This window comes from Dama dama, chromosome 12, assembly GCF_033118175.1.
Source record: "Dama dama isolate Ldn47 chromosome 12, ASM3311817v1, whole genome shotgun sequence".
In the NCBI taxonomy this organism is placed as follows: domain Eukaryota; kingdom Metazoa; phylum Chordata; class Mammalia; order Artiodactyla; family Cervidae; genus Dama; species Dama dama.
The window spans coordinates 25,988,233-26,006,527 of NC_083692.1; the positions used below are offsets into that span (position 1 = coordinate 25,988,233).

General features: G+C 39.6%; 1 protein-coding gene across 8 annotated transcripts in view; it reads right to left on the reverse strand.

The window, feature by feature from the left end:
• The window catches only part of FUT8 (fucosyltransferase 8), a 306,584-nt gene extending 298,168 nt beyond the window's left edge, over positions 1 to 8,416 (reverse strand). For 6 of the 8 annotated variants that reach the window (XM_061156861.1, XM_061156857.1, XM_061156859.1 and 3 more), the window contains exon 1: positions 7,058 to 7,274. The gene's annotated coding sequence lies outside the window, so the exon portion shown is untranslated. Of the gene's footprint in view, positions 1 to 7,057; positions 7,275 to 8,282 lie in introns of those variants that run through there. The other 2 variants (XM_061156864.1, XM_061156858.1) reach the window with 1 other exon arrangement.
• Positions 8,417 to 18,295: the final 9,879 nt, after the last annotated feature.

Below are 18,295 nucleotides of genomic sequence, written 5' to 3' on the forward strand. Positions count from 1 at the left end.
ATTTTATGTCAAAAAGGAGTACTAAAACATGAAGAAACCAGCATTTTTCCAAACTTCAGATCCTTTTCCCTTCACAATTTTCAAAAGTTAAATACCTTACTTTCTAACCTTATATTTGACATGGAAAGAGAAGGTGACAGGCACTGTGCAAGTAGACACAGAAAAAACACGCACATTTCCTTCAAAAATACTTTAGTTGTTGATCATTATTTCCTTTTAGGTAGAATTTTGTATGGCTCTAAGTGAACCTATGCAGATAGTTATAGAACAGAGGATGTGCTCTTATACCTGTTATCTAACAAACTGCTCCAAAACAGAATTTTTCGCTGATTTCATTTTCACCATTATAATTTGTGCCATTATAAGCACTAATAAGAGGAACCATTCCTAACTGTATATTAGCAAGTTTCTTTAGTTTATTATTTGTACATCCTTATTAGGTATACAACTCTTTAGCCTACTCAGCACAAGAAGCATAGTCCTCATTTACTTACAAATTAAAAATAACATTGTATCATTCATTCTATGAATGCTTTGCACCTATGAGTATCAAGCTGGTAATCTACTGCTTGGATCTTAAAAACGAACAATTCTAACTAGTGAAGGTCCAGATGTCCGTAATCATGTCAGAGGAAGCAGTCAGAATTACTCAGTAAATCTACCTTTCTCATGCCACTGAGGCTTATTTCACCAATGCTAAAGAAAGACTTTTTGACTCAAGAGCTTCAATTACCACCTTCTAAACCCAGAATTTCAATAACTTTTTAAAAAGATAAAGAAAAATTTGAAACTTGCAAAAAGAAAACAAAATATTTACCCTGGCTTAAGTTCTAATTTTAAAGAATAGATTTTTCTCAAAATTACAACCTTTTGCCATTTGGTAACTGACTGAATTAAGTATTCACAAAACTCAACACATACAAAAAAATTACAATCTCTACTGAATATATCTCTTTCAGGTACAAGTACAACTCCATATGTTAGAGAAATTGAATCAGTCAGATCTCTAATGACTAGGGCCCTAATCATCAAATATACACTTTCTCCTTGTGAATATTCCACAATAACTGACTTAAATCTGCTAAAACTACTCCCATGAAAGGAGAACATTTACTGTCCATTTTTGTTTCAGAGCTGGTTCTCTTCAATGGACATAGGTTCCTATTGTTTAGGTTTGTTAGTTTTTTGTTTTTGTTTTTTAACATTCAATTATTCCAATGAGGCAGACAAAGGAAGTAAAAGAGACATTCTAAAAAGCAATTCCGTGTAGTTAGAAACTCCACAGACAAAGACAGAAATAACAGAGAAGGCATAAGACTGCATTTCAAGAAATGGAAGAAGGGACTGCCAAGTATTTAGTAGTAAGCATAACAATAATATGACTGACAAGGGACTCCTAAAAATAAACCAACACCTCCCATATCCCTTTTTATACAAAACCATTAATAAATGATCAATAATGAATTGGGATTCCCTGGTAGCTCAGCTGGTAAAGAATCTGCCTGAATGCAGGAGACTCTGGTTCAACTCCTGCATTGGGAAGATCCGCTGGAGAAGGGATAGACTACCCACCCACTCCAGTATTCTTGGGCTTCCCTGGTGGCTCAGCTGTTGAAGAATTCGCCTGCAATGCGGGAGACCGGGGTTCCATCCCTGAGTTGGGAAGATCCCCTGGAGAAGGGAACAGCTACCCACTCCAGTATTCTGGCCTGGAGAATTCCACAGACTGTATGGTCCATGGGGTCGCAAAGAATCGGGACACAACTGAGTGACTTTCAATAATTAAACCCCACATCAACCTGAATTTCTTCTAGTCTCTTGCCTACTGCTGCAAAAGAGAATGAAGCCATTATAATAAACTTATTGTTAACAGAAAAGCTAATGTTTTACCAGAAAATATTCTATGAACTCTAAGGAAAAAAAAAAAAGAAATCCTGCAAAGGTGGCAAACTCCCCCATTTTTCACCACTGTTGGAAAAGAAGACAGATGATAAACAGGGAGATGAAGGGAGTGGATGGAGTAGAAAAAACTGAAGAAGCAATCTCCCTCACCTCTAAAGAAAGCAGGTTCATCAACCAGTACATCCCCTCTCTCAGTCTCCCGCCCTTCACTGGTCCCAAGCTTACCTAAGGCTGAGACAATGAATGAAATATAAAAGCTACAAACTGTATTTTTCCACCTTTACTATTTATCAAGATATTATAATAAATTAATTTTAAAAACTATAAAAATGATTTTAAAAGCTAGCTTATGGAATATTAACTCATTTAATAACATTGGGATGCTTTTACAGTTTGATGATTTGTAAATACCATTTTTACTACAGACAAATTTATTCTAAAGCTCTAGGTATTAAGGCATATTAAATGGCATTTATCTCATCTAAGGGATATAAACAGCCAGTCATAAATTAGTAAAAATTTAAAACTCATTCATGGTTCATTAACAGTCTTTAAAAAAATAAGATTTACACAGACACAAAACAAGTTCATTTTAGTTATATATCTGGAGTAAATCAAACAGAACAATCTTCCATTTTCCCTTCACTTTTGTTCATTTACAAACAGAAAGCTACAGCATTTACAACTCACATGATCTAACACTTCTCATAACCGAGATGCTAAAATAAACATGAGCTTAATGTCCCATTTACATCAAAGATTAACATCAATAGTTTATTATTTATTTTCTAATATGAACCTTATTTACATCTACCAGGCACTGAGACTGTGACAAGTAGAAACATTAGGCCTGATCTTCTTAACATAAATATGTTAAATCATGTTTATTCAGTTTATCCCTGAATTAGTTTAATTTCCAAACAAAACCCAAGTTCTTAGGTACAACAAATACAGGAGAGCATTTCAGGAGTGATCTTCAAAGCTTTATTCCAGTGCTTAAATGAAAAAGTTATACTATAGAACCAACACAAAAGAAAAGAGAATGATAGCAAAGGCAAGTCTGAATTACACCTGTTCTAGCCTTGTGTGTCAATTTGCCCATTTTTTTAAACTTAAAATTCAGCACATTTCCTCTTCACATGTTCTCTTCTGACAAAAAAGTATTACAAAAAGATATTTTTAAAAAGTAGTAAAGAGTGTAATACTGGGTTTTTAGCAAATAAAGTCTATATCTTAAAAAATGTAAATGAAATTAACTCTATAGCTCTATTTTCTGTAAAGAGCATGAATAACTCTTGTACTGAAATACACAGCGTAATCCAATAGGCCCTATTTGCTCTTCTTCCATTAAAAGGAAAATCTACAGTATTGCATAAAGTCCATATGGGCTTTATCTTTAAAATATTATACGGACTGATATAAAGTCATTTAATCAAGGAAGAAAAAACTCTGCCAAGTGAATGATATGGTTCATTTTATTGGTTTGATTCCTACTTATCCCAAAGAGAAAATTGCAGGATGGTGGAGGATGGTTGGAGAAGTGGAGATGTAATCAGGAAAGTAGAATGTAGAGAAAAAGGAAGGTTGAGACTCGAGACTAATCTGTTAGAAATATATATACATATATATAAAATATATATATATATCCCCATATAACCTTCTTCTGCTCTGAATTTTAAAAGGTCTTTTTTAAAAGAATCAGTTGTAATTTACTCCTTACTTTTAGACATGTTTCCTTCACTATAACAAGCTACAATTCAATAGTACAGTTCAATAGCAATTCAAACTGCAAAACCATATACTACATGGTACAGAAATATAAGCCAGAGAATCATCAGCCGGAGAACCAAGGGAAACTTGGTACTGATCCTCTAAATCCTATACCTACAATACTACTGTTGACTACAGAAGACTGGAGATTGACATCTCATTTGAAAAGTATCAATAGGACTAGTATTGATGCCTGAGTAGAAAAATTATGCTGGTTTCAGAGTTGCTCAGAATCTCAATTTTGTTTTATTTTTAAGTAAAGAAACTTAATTACATGTTTATTTTTACATTTGCTTTTATGATTATGAAATGAAAATGCTTTTACAAGTGTGCTATAATATGAAATGGGTATATTCACCATTTAATTAAACCAAGAGACTTACTAAATGTACTGTGCAGTGAATCAAAAAAGAACCATTAAAGAAATGAAAAAGATATATGAAAATATTCTAGAATATCTTATAAAACTGATTAATTTATAGCATTAACTTTTTAAATACAATAAACACCTCACTATTCTGTATCTCACAGATATTTGCATTCCTTTCAAAGAATCTACTTTTTTATTTTACCACCACCAAAATTCTATTTACACAATGAATAGCAATGGAGAACAGCCCAACTACTACCCTCAGAAAACTAAAATATTCTGATTTTAATATACACACAATCAATGCTAACCTCAAATTTGAAGAACATGTGAACCGTAAGAAGTAAAATCAAAACTGATTGCAGTTCAGAAACCTAAATAAAGTGCCACAGACCAAAAAAATTACTGCTTCATATTCAAAGGCACAAGTTCAATTTCATAGATCAGCTGGACTCACTGCATTATATTGCAGGAGAGAGACGTTAAGAAGTGACCTTGGGATCCTGCTCTCCAGATGTTTAAAGGACCCATTTTTTATTGCAATTACCTCTACTTTTGATAATTACCTAGCTTACTACACACTTGATATCTTTGCTCTTATAAGACTCTACTTGAAGCTCTTTTGAAATTTTAGGACTGTAGATATTATAAAGAAAAAACTTAAGAAGATAGAACATGCACAAAGGGTTAACAAATACTGCTTCCTTTCTCATGCAATGCATAAGAAGGTTAAGAAACTATCATCATATACCCTAAGTTTGGGGACATACTTTCAGAGGTTTAAAATGAGAAATTAAACAAACCTTATGCATTCATTTTCAGATCACGAAAAAAACTTCTAATTTGTAATATACAATATATATACTCCACAAGTAACTATGGACAGATAAGATATAACATCCATTATCAATTCCCTTACTCTTTTAACTAAAAATTAAATTTCTCTTTCTTCTGGTCATAAAAATCTGGTTTGGGGTGTTTTAAAAAGTTCAGACATATATTAAGCCATGCTTTGCTTTGGCACTAGCTCCCCCTCCAGACCAACCTACTGATATACGGCACTTAAAAAAATAAACAAGGAACACAAGTTTTTCCAAGCCACTAGTGATTTAAAAATTCACCACTTTTAAAGACACTCCAATGCCTTAAAATAACTAGTTAAAACTTGTAACCAAACACTGCAGAATGTAACCTAAGTTACTGTTTTTCAATTCTATGTCTCAAAACTGACTTGAAGGAAAACAACTTCAAATGTCTATTTCAATTTAAGAACATCCTAAAATACAATCTATATAATGCTATGTTTTATGCAAATTATTTTGAATCACTGTCTTAATAAACCACAAGATATTCTTCATGTTTACTCACTACTTGATCAAAGACACATTTTTACATCTGTTTCTGCTATCTATGCAACTTTCATTCCAGCTGTTCAGCAATTTAAGTAGAATTCTCAGTTTATAAAGCAGGAAAAGGAAAATTCACGCCTCCAAACCACCCTTCTATGTTACTTAAATCCTATTCATTTCTAACACCCTGCATTTTTACATACTAAGCTATAAAATCATAATTTCAAATCTTTGAATTCCCACCTTATCCTTACTATTGTAGTAGGTATAAATCAAACTATAAGATTTACTATGTGCATTTTATGATACATTTCACAAGGCTAGCAATGTACAAGGCTTTATTATACAGCATAGGATTTCAGGTTAATTTTAAGTTACTTTCAAGAAGAGAGAATACAACTTACTCCACTACTTCAGCATAACTCTATAGTGCTGCAAATCTCTCTCCTAAAAAGTTTTCTATATGATGCATTCTTTAAAAGAAATATGTATAAAAATAAAAGTTAATCAAGAAAATAAATATGCACTTATCCCCAAGAATAACAAGGAAGCAAAAAACTGCAATTAAACCTTGCCTGCAGTTTCTAAAGAGAACCAAGCCAAAGTTCAATCAGTTACTTGTGATGAGTTTAACTGTAAACTGAGAGAAAACTTTTCTCGAAATTTAGTCTACCTTACCTTGAGGTTTAGGGTTTTTCTATAGGAGATTCTGGTTTGCCTAGCTCCACACTCTTGAGCTGGATTAAATCAACTGTAAACTAACTCAAACATAGGAATAAGAAATAACACCCTGCTCTATCCAAGGCCTCACTCAAACGCTAAAGCTCACCAGGGATAAATTCTAACCATGACACTGCCATTTAACTTAAGAAATACACTGCGTCTCTGACGTTATGTGGCTGAATATTGCAATCCCCACTGTGAGAAAAAAAACAGGTGCTGCACACGACAGCCCACTCACTCTTGCAGGACAAACCTCCTTTAACTGGAGGTTAAATAAATAAATATTTATGAACTCATTTAACCTTCCCAAATAAGTTTGGAGCTCTAAAGCCGCCAGCTCATCATTTCCACATTAAACGAGGGTGCAGCGGCACTCAAGCCGTGAAACTGCCCTGGCACTGTCCCCTCGCCGGGAGCAGATCTTTGCACGGGTCCACTCCCCGATTTCCTGCCGGAGAACCCCTCAGGAAAGCCCTTAATGCACAAGCATGCTCCGCCCCACAGTCTGTGACACCAGGGAGCGAGGTGCTGGCGAAAGGGCAGGTAAGAGCAGAGAAGAGGGATACCTCCCACCCCCGCCCCCATCTCCTTTCCTCGGTTTCGGCCCCTGCCCTAACCAAGGATGCGCGACGCCGAGGGCAGCAGCAGAGCCGCTCCACGCCCCAGCCGAGGCGGCAGGCGTCCCTAGTCCCCTGCCCGCGGCCCACACCCCCCGCAACCCCCGCAAAGGCACCCATCAGAGGGTCCCGGGGGCTCCCTCCCCACTTTCCCCGGAGCCGCTGCAAAAGCAGCAGCAGTGGCAGCAACAGGCCCGGGGGTCGCCTCAGGGGGGAAGAGAGCTGCGACGGCCGGCAGGCACCTCCCCGGAGCCTCCTGAGATCCCGCGCTTGCCCACCTCCAGACCCCGGGGCGCGCGGGGCCCGGCTCCCAAACGCCCCCTTACCCGAGGCGGGAGCAGAGGCGGTCTCCGCCGTTCCCCAGCAGCCGCCGCCGCTACAGCCCTCAGCCGCAGCTGCCCCGCGGTGGGGAAGTGGGAGGGGTGGCTGGGTGGAGGATGCTACTCCCTACTGAAGGGAGAGGAAGAAACGGAAACAGGAACCACCGCCGTCGCTGCTTAACGGAGCCTTCGGCGCCACTGACTGAGGGAAAGCGCGAGGCGGCGCGAGCCAGGCAGTCGCTGACAGCGCGAGACCGAGCGCGAGCCGGGTCGCGGGCGCGCGACCCCGAGCAGCGCCGGCCCCATTTCGCGAGGAGAGGAAGGGGACGGGTCGGCCGGGGGGCGGCGAGGGGTGGGGGTCTGGAGCGAAGACAACCGGGCTGCTCGGGTCTACCGGAGATAACACGCGCACGCGCCGGAGCGGCTCTGACCGCGAGCGCAGGCGGGGAAGCCTCGGCTAGCGCAAGCGTGCCCGCGCGAATGGGAGCGCGCGCCCCCTCAGCGTCCCAAGCTTCTGGGAGAAGGCGCGCATGCGCTGGCCACTGCCTCCTACCGCGACCCCCGCCAGTGCCAGGGCTTCTCCCCGCCCCCTTCTCGCCGCGCCCGTGGACCGCGTAGCCGCAGCGTCTGACTGCCGGGCTGAGCCGCGGGCCACAGCGGGACCGGGAGACTTCTAGCAGGGGCAGCAGGGCTGGGCGCACGGGCGCCGACTCCGACACGAGTGTAGGCCGCCCTCTACCGCTTGAAGGCCAGAGGCTGAAGGAGGCGCGAGCGGAGCCGGGCTTCCCCACTCCCGGGAGCGCCACCTCCGGGGAATGCCGTATTCTCAACCGCCGGAAAACGGATCGGCCCGTGCCAGTTCAGCCCGCGGCCCTTAAGTACCACTGGTACTGGAGATATGAAGCAGGCTCCTTGCTACTTTTTAGGAGTGATCGCTGCTGCTCAGCCCCCGTAGCGCAGGTCTGGCCGCTCCGCTGCAGCTTGCAAAGCACGATCATAGAATGGCATCGCACTCCCATGCGAATAGCGAAGCCCGGTTTAATCTTGTGAGAGCTGGTCTTCCACATTCGCCCGGACAGAAAGACCCCTCCCCCATGAGAGCCTGGGTTCGGTGCCTGGCCTCTCCCCCCCGACCCGCGGCTGCAACAACCCTTCCAAGGCGGAAGTTTATTCAGTACGGAGAAGAGAACATGGGGCGGGGGAGGGAGCTTTTCCCTAGGATGCTTCCTACCCGGCTCGGACTCGGGAAAATTCCTGGCGCCCGCGATGCAGAGCAGTGGGCCGAAGAGCTAGCCCAGTCCAGCCCTGACGGCGAGCTGAGCCGGAGAAGCTGAGCGCGCCGCCCAGGCACACAAAGTAGTCGCGAGCCGAGGAGGGGGTGCTACGGAGGCCAATCAGAGACAGGAACCGAGTGAGTGGAGTGCGAGTCAGCCAATCGGAGGGCGGGAGGGTGAGCTTCCCGTACCGAAGTCTTCCCTGTAGCCTCCGGACCCAGATCGCAAGCCTGGGTGCAATACCTTGAGAAAGCGAAATGGTGCCCCTAAAGACAAGCATGACTTCTCTAGACTTGGATATTTTTAAGTAAATGCCTTGGAAACCCATCACAGAGCGAAGATCGGCGGCCTTTTAGATGCCAAGTATGAAAGGATCACAGAAATGATGGGCTGCCAAGACTGCAATCTGCCTAATAATATTAATAAATTTACAAAATTTGTTGACACCTTTTTAGAGTCCAGAAACTGTATTACAGAAATACAAATAAAATGCTGCTGATTCAAAAAAAAAAAAAAAAGTTCCCTGTCCTCGAGAAGTTTATTTTCCTCCGAAAGAGGTTTGCTGGACCTTGCGACTGAGTTTTATCATCATCCTGTTAGGTAGTTAGAATAGGGAAACAATCCCTTTAAAGAAAAAGCTCTCAGTGAAGTGGTGGTTTCCAGTCATTTTTTATGATTGTCTCCCTGTAAGAAGAGAAATTTGAGAAAAAAGTAGAGTGACTGATCTAAGGTTACACAAAAATATATAGTGGCAGAGCCAGAACTATATTCTAGCTTAGCATTTATATTCCATCATTCAACCATCATTTATCCTATGCGTGGTTGCTATCACTTACTGCAGAGGTTTCTGCACTAAGTTAATAAACTGAACAAAAGTCTGCTATAATGGCTACATACTTTAGCTGTTGGAATTGAACAGAAATTTTAGACTTATGCCATAGTAAGATAGATTAAAGGCCAAAGTTTTATCAGTCAAGCTCTAGGTACTTTTTAGAAGTCAGAGGTGAGGTCAATATCTGCTTTTTTAATTTAAACAGTACTTTTTAACAATACTTCAGCAAGCATGTCTAACTTTAAGATTTCCAGTTTCAAAGCTTTCCTTTACATTTGCCTCAAAACTCCCGGGTTTTTAAATATTGCCTTCAGTTTTCCTTTCCAAAAGCCTAGGAAGTGAAATACTTATATTCTCTACCTCTTTCTGCTCAAAAAAATAAAAAATCTGTCCAAAGAATGTTTGTCCAGAATTTCTTGCACATTTATAGGATGGTTCTTGTCTTCTTCCTGTTGTTTAGTGGCTGAATCATGTCCGACTCTTTTGCAACCCCATGGACTATAGCCCACCAGGCTCATCTTTTCATGGCATTTCCCAGGGAAGAATACTGAACTGGGTTGCCATTTCCTTCTCCAGGGCATCTTCCCCACCCAGGGACTGAACCCACCTCTCCGGCATTGGCAGGCAGATTCTTTACTGTGGAGCCATAAGGGAAGCCCAAACCAGATAATTTGCTGTCTGTAAAATATACTCAGAAACTAGTCCTTTAGCAATTTGGATTGCATTCTGTTGAGTCAATGGACATCTCAGTCACTGACAGAACACAGCCCTTTCCAGGACTTCCCCAGCATTTAATGGCCACCTCAGAACTGGAAATATCAGTTAAACAACTGATTTTTGAGAACCAATCTTTACACATTAAGGTCTGGGCCAATAATAAATTTCAAGAAAATTCCCAACAGTTCCAGCTTTTAAAAAAACACATTTCTTTTACTCTTACAAAAGAGGTTACTACTGAAACTCTGCCTTCTTGCTGGGTTAAATTTCTGACAGAAAAATATCCCCAAAAGATTCTAAACATCTCTGGCTACCAGTAGACATCTCTGCCAAAGGCTGATTTCTCATAAGCTCCAGCCTCCCTCTATGCTTCTAGACCTCCATCTCTTCTTACTCCATCTGCCTCTCGTCATGCCTGGTGTCTGATATTTGCTTGAGCAAGTAGAACTGCTCCACAACCTCCATGGCTCCGTCACCAGCGAGGTATTAGGCCTATCTTTGCCTATCTGAAAACTTACAGGCAAGTTCTGCTCAACAAAACACTGTACAGAACATTCTTTATGATATGTTTTACTAAGAACTAATAGAACCTTGTCAGTACTTTATATTCTTTTTCACAGCCTAGATTAAATTCTTTCATCAACCAGAACTTGTGGGGTCTTGCAGGTGGGGTGAGGAGGAGTCAACCATTAGACAATAGAAAAGATTAAAATGAAAGTGAGTACATGAGAAGCTATTGTATCAAGAGATTAGCTAGATCAAAGTTAATGAACTTGAATACCATCACATTTCCAAAATCCTGAACTTTCATGTAGGAGCTAGTTTGAAATTGACTACCATTTCATTAATGACAATAATAAAAATAATAGACAAGTTATAATGTTGCTGAGTGCCAGATCCCATGATAAACTGTTTATCTCCATTATTTAATTTTAAAATCAACCCTTTGAGGTGGGCCCCTTATTACAGTGGTGGGAGGGATCAGAGAGAAAGGTTGAGGAGACCCTCAGGAGGTTCACAGCAACTACTTACCAAACAGTTTAGAAAATTTTCCATCTCTACCAATGTAGACCAACTGAGTATCAATCCTGAAAAAGTTCTTATAAATTTTAAAAAATTTTAAACAGATTTTTAATCTTGTTTTGTAATTGTTATTCTAGCTACATTTTACTCAGAGGATTCCATTTTGAAGCAAATCATCCAAAAGACAGCACTGTTACTGCTACATGCAAGAAGGTGTGACCTTAATCATTTTACCCATTTGGGCCTTAGTTTTCTCATCTGCAAAATAAAAAAGTTGGACTAGATAAACTTTAGTTGTTTGTCAGTTCTAAAACAATACATCTAGCTAGCTTGACACCCCATTGGGAGGAACTACAGCAATAAAATATGGAAAAACAGTCCATACTTCCAAAGCCAATAAAATTTTAAGTCACTTTTGAGCCATAAAAATTCCAACTACATCCACTCATTAAAGAGCCAAAGTCAATCTTTCCAATCAAAAGAATAAATGAAGTGATTGATTTAAAGACCAATGAAATTAGCCAAACTATCCTTGCCTATGACTTGCCTCCATGGCTGAAATTTCTGTCTTCCCCATTATGGTAAAATGTCAGGTACTTCACATTGTTGGTTTCTTATTCAGCATCTATTCTTGTTCCTTCCTTATTAATAGAGTTCCATGTTTTTGTTTTTATCTGTTTGTTTTTTAGATAACCATCCAACCTCCAGCTACAGAATTTAATTTAATTAGGCTGAGTCAATCTGTCTTTCCAGGCATATACAGAGATTACATCCCTGACACGTACCCCAACTTTTGTAGTTGGATGGACCATGTGACTAATTAAAGTCACTAGTCTATAGTGGGTTATGGATAGAAGTGATATGTGTCACTTCCAGGTAGAACACTTTATTGCAAGTATAAGTCCATCTAGTGTTTACTCTTCCCCAGTCTCAAGACCAGTATTGTTGAAGATAATAAAGCCTTAGTTAACTTAGCTCCCTAAGAAAGGACAGTGTGAAAAAAAAAAGAAAGAAAGGACAATGTGGAACATCCCACCTCCTTCCTTCATCAAGTCAGGATGGATATATAGTTTGAGTAAAAGCTACACCTTTGTTGTTTAAGCTACTGAGATTTGGTTTTGCTTTTTGTTTTTTACTGCGGTGTGACCTAGACTCTAAGTTATGCCAGATCCTAGACTATTCTAATCATTACACCTGAAAACTGTGTGAAAGTGAAAGTGAAGTAGCTCAGTCGTGTCTGACTCTTTGCGACCCTGTGGGCTGTAGAAAACTGTGTGAAAGTGAAAGTGAAGTAGCTCAGTCGTGTCCGACTCTTTGCAACCACGTGGGCTGAGGCCTACTGGGCTCCTCCCTCCATGGGATTCTCCAAGCAAGAATATTGGAGTGGGTTGCCATTTCCTTCTCCAGGGGATCTTCCCAACCCTGGGATCAAGCCTGGGTCTCCTGCATTGCAGGCAGACACTTTAACCTCTGAGCCACCAGTGCTCCTGGGGTAAACTGACCCAATCAGGGGGATTTTTAGCCCATGCTTTGGAGAGAAGAGTCTCTCCTTTCTACCAGGTATGAGCAAGTCAGCCTATAACCCAGACTGCCACTGGCAGCAATCTAACAGCCCAGCCATAAGAGGGACTAATTTAGAATGAAGTTGATACACTACGAATGGCAAACAGAGCAAAACCTTGAAGATACAGCTGAGCTGATGCTTATATCACTTCTGAAGGCTAATCTTCTCTGGACTTCTAAATCTGCAAAATAATAATTCTGTTTGTCCAAAATACTGTAAGCAGAATATATGTCTTAAATATTTTTAATTTCATCACAGCTCCTGACACAGATCTAGCTCAGGAAACACTCAAAAATATTGAATGAAATAAAATTTATAAAAAATATAATAGCTCTTATCTTCAGAAATAAAATATTACCTGCATTAACAAAGGGAAAAATGTTATTTGAATCAACTCAATCTTTTTACAGGTGAAGAGATTTAGGCTCAGATATGTTACAAGACTCATGAAGTTCACATAGCATTGTTATGGCAGAACCAAAGGGGAAAAAAAAAAAACCTAATAATCACTTCATCAAAAATTACCATAGTTTTCAACTCAAGATGGAGAAGTAATAGACAGTAGATTACCCTAAGTAGTTAAAAACATGGAAATTAAGACAACTGTAGCTTACTTATTAGCTGGATGATCTTGAACATGGTACTTAACCTCCTTGAGCCCTGGTTATTCCATCTATAAAAGAGGTTAACAATCTCTAGCTCATAGAGTTGTGAGAAATAAACAACTCAACATGTAAAAAGCACTGAACAAAATGCCAGACGCATAGTAAACTTTCTCTATATTGCAGCCATATCAAAAGTTGTGTGTGTGCATGTGTGTGCGTGTGTGTGTGTGTGTGTGTGTGTGTATGTGTGTGTGTTAGTCACTCAGCCATGTCCGACTCTATGCAGTCCGACCCCACGGACTGCAGCCCTCCAGGCTCCCCTGTCCATGGAATTCTCTAGGCAAGAATACTGGAGTGGGTTGCCATTATTTATTCATAGCTAAATTAACTTTTGTTTTCATTAGGATAGATACTGTTCTCCTTTATCATTTATTTAATTCAGGCCTCTGACCTATATTTCTCCATCTTGTATAATTATAGTGTAGTCCATACAGTTGTCTAGCCAGCATACCCTTTTCCTAGAGAAATGCTTTTCCCATTTCCACATTTCTATCATATGATAGCAGTCAAGAAGTCATATTACTGCTGGACTGTCCCTTTGGCCATAGCTAACTGGTCAAGAGGTGAATTTCTGACGCAAGATGAACTGAGGAAGCCATTCCTCCAAGCTTTTTAGACTTTGGAAGAGAGATCATGTCAAGCCTCACCTAGAATAAAATCTGGGAGATGTCATTGGGCATTTTTTTGTTAAGTGGAAAAAAAAAATATTCTGTATTGGGGAGATAAAGCCAATGGACAGAGGGAAGCAAAGAGTATGAAGAAAATGTCGTTGTTATACTGGAATTCCCAGTTCCAGTTTTTCTTGACCAATGGCAGAATCTTGCCTTTCTTCTTAGGCTTGCCTCGTCCAATGATTTCTCCCATATTCTTCCAATATATTTCCCATTTTGCATAAGCTAATTCCAGGTGGATTTATTTTAGATGCAGTTAATGTAACAATATACTATATGAAATAATAAAGTAAAAATAATAATAAAAGTCCAGGATTACCTATCTTTATTAACAACTTGAGTGATGCCCTCTAAGAATATGACTGTAAAATGTATAAAAATCAATCAATAAATTTTTTCAAATGCCAACTATATGAAAAGTACCTGTGGCAGAGACTTCAAATTACCCCCTTTTAAATATTCTCTTAGGATAACATAGTGGTGGCACCTGAAGAGGTGACCAGGAAAAAGAGAAGTAAAAGGCAAAGGAGAAAGGGAAAGATATACCCAACTGAATGCAGAGTTCCAGAGAATAACAAGGAGAGATAAGAAAGCCTTCTTAAGTGAACAGTGCAAAGAAATAGATGAATTTCTTCAAGAAAATTGGAGATACCAAGGGAACATTTCATGCAAAGATGAGCACAATAAAGGACAGAAATGGCAAGGACCTAACAAAAGCAGAAGAGATTAAGAAGAGATGGCAAGAATACACAAAAGAACGGTACAAAACCGGTCCTAATGACTTGCTTAACCATGATGGTGTGGTCACTCACCTAGATCCAGACATTTTGGAATGTGAAGTCAAGTGGGCCTTAGGAAGCATTACTATAAACAGCTAGTGGAGGTGAAGGAATTCCAGCTGAGCTATTTGAAATCCTAAAAGATGGTGCTGCTATCATCTATACCCCAATACAAAATGGTTTTGGCGTTAAAAAAATAAAAATTAAGCTAAAAAAAAGATGATGCTATTAAAGTGTTGCACTCAATATGCCAGCAAATTTGAAAAATTCAGCAGTGGCCACAGGACTATAAAAGGTCAATTTTCATTCCAATCCCAAAGAATGTTCAAATTACCTTACAATTGCACCCATTTCACATGCTAGAAAGATTATATTCAAAATCCTTCAAACTAGGCTTCAGCAGTATGTGAACTGAGAACTTCCAGATGTACAAGCTGTATTTAGAAAAAGCAGAGGAACCAGAGGTCAAATTGCAAACATCCATGGATCGTAGAAAAAGGAGGGAATTTCAAAAAAATCTACTTCTGCTTTATTGACTATGTTAAAGTCTTTGACTGTGTAGATCACAACAAACTGTGGACAATTCTTAAAACAGATGGGAATGCCAGATGACCTTACATGTCCCCTGAGAAACCTGTGTGCAGGACAAGAAGCAACAGTTAGAACCTTACATGGAACAACAGACTTGTTCCAAATTGGAAAAGAAGTACATCAAGGCTATATATTGTCACCCAGCTTATTTAACTTATATGCAGAGTGAAATTTCTCACAAGCTGGAATCAAAATTGCCAGAAGAAATATCATCAACCTCAGATATGCAGATGATACCACTTTAATGGCAGAAAATGAAGAGGAACTAAAGAGCCTCTTGATGAAGATGAAAGAGGAAAGTGAAAAAGCTGGCTTAAAACTCCACATTCAAAAAACATATACACCATGGAATATTACTCAGCCATTAAAAAGAATTCATTTGAACCAGTCCTAATGAGATGGATGAAGCTGGAGCCCATTATACAGAGTGAAGTAAGCCAGAAAGATAAAGAACATTACAGCATACTGACACATGTATATGGAATTTAGAAAGGTGATAACGATAACCCTATAGGCAGAACAGAAAAAGAGACACAGAAATACAGAACAGACTTTTGAACTTTGTGGGAGAATGTGAGGGTGGGATATTTCAAAAGAACAGCATGTATACTATCTATGGTGAAACAGATCACCAGCCCAGGTGGGATGCACGAGACAAGTGCTCCGGCCTGGTGCACTGGGAAGACCCAGAGGAATTGGGTGGAGAGGGAGGTGGGAGGGGGGATCGGGATTGGGAATACATGTAAATCCATGGCTGATTCATATCAATGTATGACAAAACCCACTGGAAAAAAAAAAAATAAAAATAAAATAAAATAAAAAAAAAGGACAAGAACAAAAAAAAACACAAATACAAAAATCAATAGTTCTAAAACCAACATGCTAAAAATGTACGTTACAGTATATTTGAAAATAAACATTTCTAAAAACATTAAAAAAAAAAACAAACTCCACATTCAAAAAACAAAGATTATGTCATCTGGTCCCGTCATTTAATGGCAAATAGTTGGAGAAAAAAGTGAAAACAGTGACAGACTTTATTTTCTTGGGCTCCAAAACCACTGCGGACAATGACTGCAGGCATGAAATTAAAACACTTGCTCATTGGAAGGAGAACTATGACAAATCCAGACAATGTATTAAAAAGCAGAGACATCACTTTGCAACAAAGGCCCCACTAGTCAAAGCTATGGTTTTTTCCAGTAGTCATATACAGATGTGAGAGTGGGACCATAAAGAAGGCTGAGCACCAAAGAATTGATGCTCTTCATCTGTGGTGTTGGAGAAGACTCCTGCGAGTCCTTTGGACAGCAAGGAGATCAAACCAGTCAACCCTAAAGGAAGTCAACCCAAATATCCATTGGAAGGACTGATGCTGAAGCTGAATCTCCAATACTTTGACTACCTGATGCAAAGAGCCAATTCATTGGAAAACGCCCTGTTGCTGGGAAAGATTGAGGGCAAGAGGAGTAGAGGGTAACAGAGAATGAGATGATTGGCTGGCCTCACCGACTGAATGGACATAAGTTTGCGCAAGTTCCAGGAGACAGTGAAAGAGAAGCCTGGTGTGCTGCAGTTCATGGGGTTGCAAAGAGTTAGCCACTGACCAACAACATATATTTTCTCATTCCTTCATGGTCCTATTGCCACTCAAATAAAATCTTACATTTCCTAGTCTCCTTTGCAATGGGTATGACCACATTACTAAATTCTGGCTGTTGAGATCTAAATATTGTATGGAACTTCTATTTAAAAAAAAAAAAAGCCATAAAAAGAATGGAGATACAGTCTTCTGCCTACTCTCCATCCTATCACCTAGGGTATGATGTGATGATTAGAGCCCTTTCAGCGATCTTGGACCCCGAGGAGGATAGCCATACACTAGGGATACCATAAATGAGTAGGAAAGAGCCTGGCTCCCTGACAACTTTGTGAAACCACCATGCCAATCCTAGACTGCCTACCTCCAAAATTCTTTTATGTAAAGATACATATAAGTTTCTATCTTATTTAAACCATTATCATCTAGATTTTCCTGTCACATGTCACTGAATCTAATCCTAGTACAATTCCATAGTAGCCTGATAAATTATATTAAGTTGGTTCTTAATGCTTTACAAAAAGAGAAACTAATCCCCAAAAGTTTGAAAAGATTTGAGAGAATGTAACAGACAAGTACATGCTAGTGTTACATTTTGAATTTTTAAACCAAAACTAACAGTGCAGTCTTTGAAAGGATGGGATAGATGCAAGAGAAAAAAATGTTCAAAGAGAAAAATTCCAGCCAAAAAAATAATTATCCCTGTCAAAATGTTACAAATACTTGCTCTAGTAAAAGTGAGCTTTGCTGAAGTCACCAAAGTTACAATGCTCCACTTTGCAGTAGCAAAAACTCTTTGAGTTCACCACAGGAAACATTGGGTTCTAAGGGGAAAAACCAACCCTAACCAAACTGACAGAAGTTTGAAATACCAGAAGGCCCCTTCAGGGCAGAGATCCTGCCTATCTGTCTTGATCACCACTATGTAGCATATTTATCAAATGAGTTAGTTAATTTTCATTGCTGTATAACTGCCAAGGGGAAAATCAAGAACTAATAACCTCTGGTTAGTCAGGATCTTCTACGGTTTCCATGGGAACAAGGAAGTATAGAGCTGTGGTTCAGAACATAGATTCTAACTATATTTGATACTTGCTCTGACACTTAATAGTGATGAGATGTTGGGAAACTTTTTAAACCTCTCTCTGTCTTGTTTTTTCACTCGTGTAAAATGGGAATGACAACATTATCTACCTCATCAGTTTGCTGTGACTGTAAAATGAGTTATTAATATTACATATAAGGCTCTTAAAAGCAGTGCCTGGCACAGGGTAAGCACACAATAAATGTTTGCCATTTACAGCTCTACAAAAACCCTAAGCTAAAGCAAGCCTTTGTGAACACTACGGTTATTATCTGACCTAAGTTCAAAGTTAAGATAACATGAAAACAGAATCTCAGGAAGAAAAAAAAAAAAAAACATGATTGACAAGATTTCCTGGACCAAAGGCTGAATGTCATTTCAGTTGTTCTGCACTACATATTCCAACACAAGTACTGGCATTCAAGACAAAGAGTAAAGGTTCTA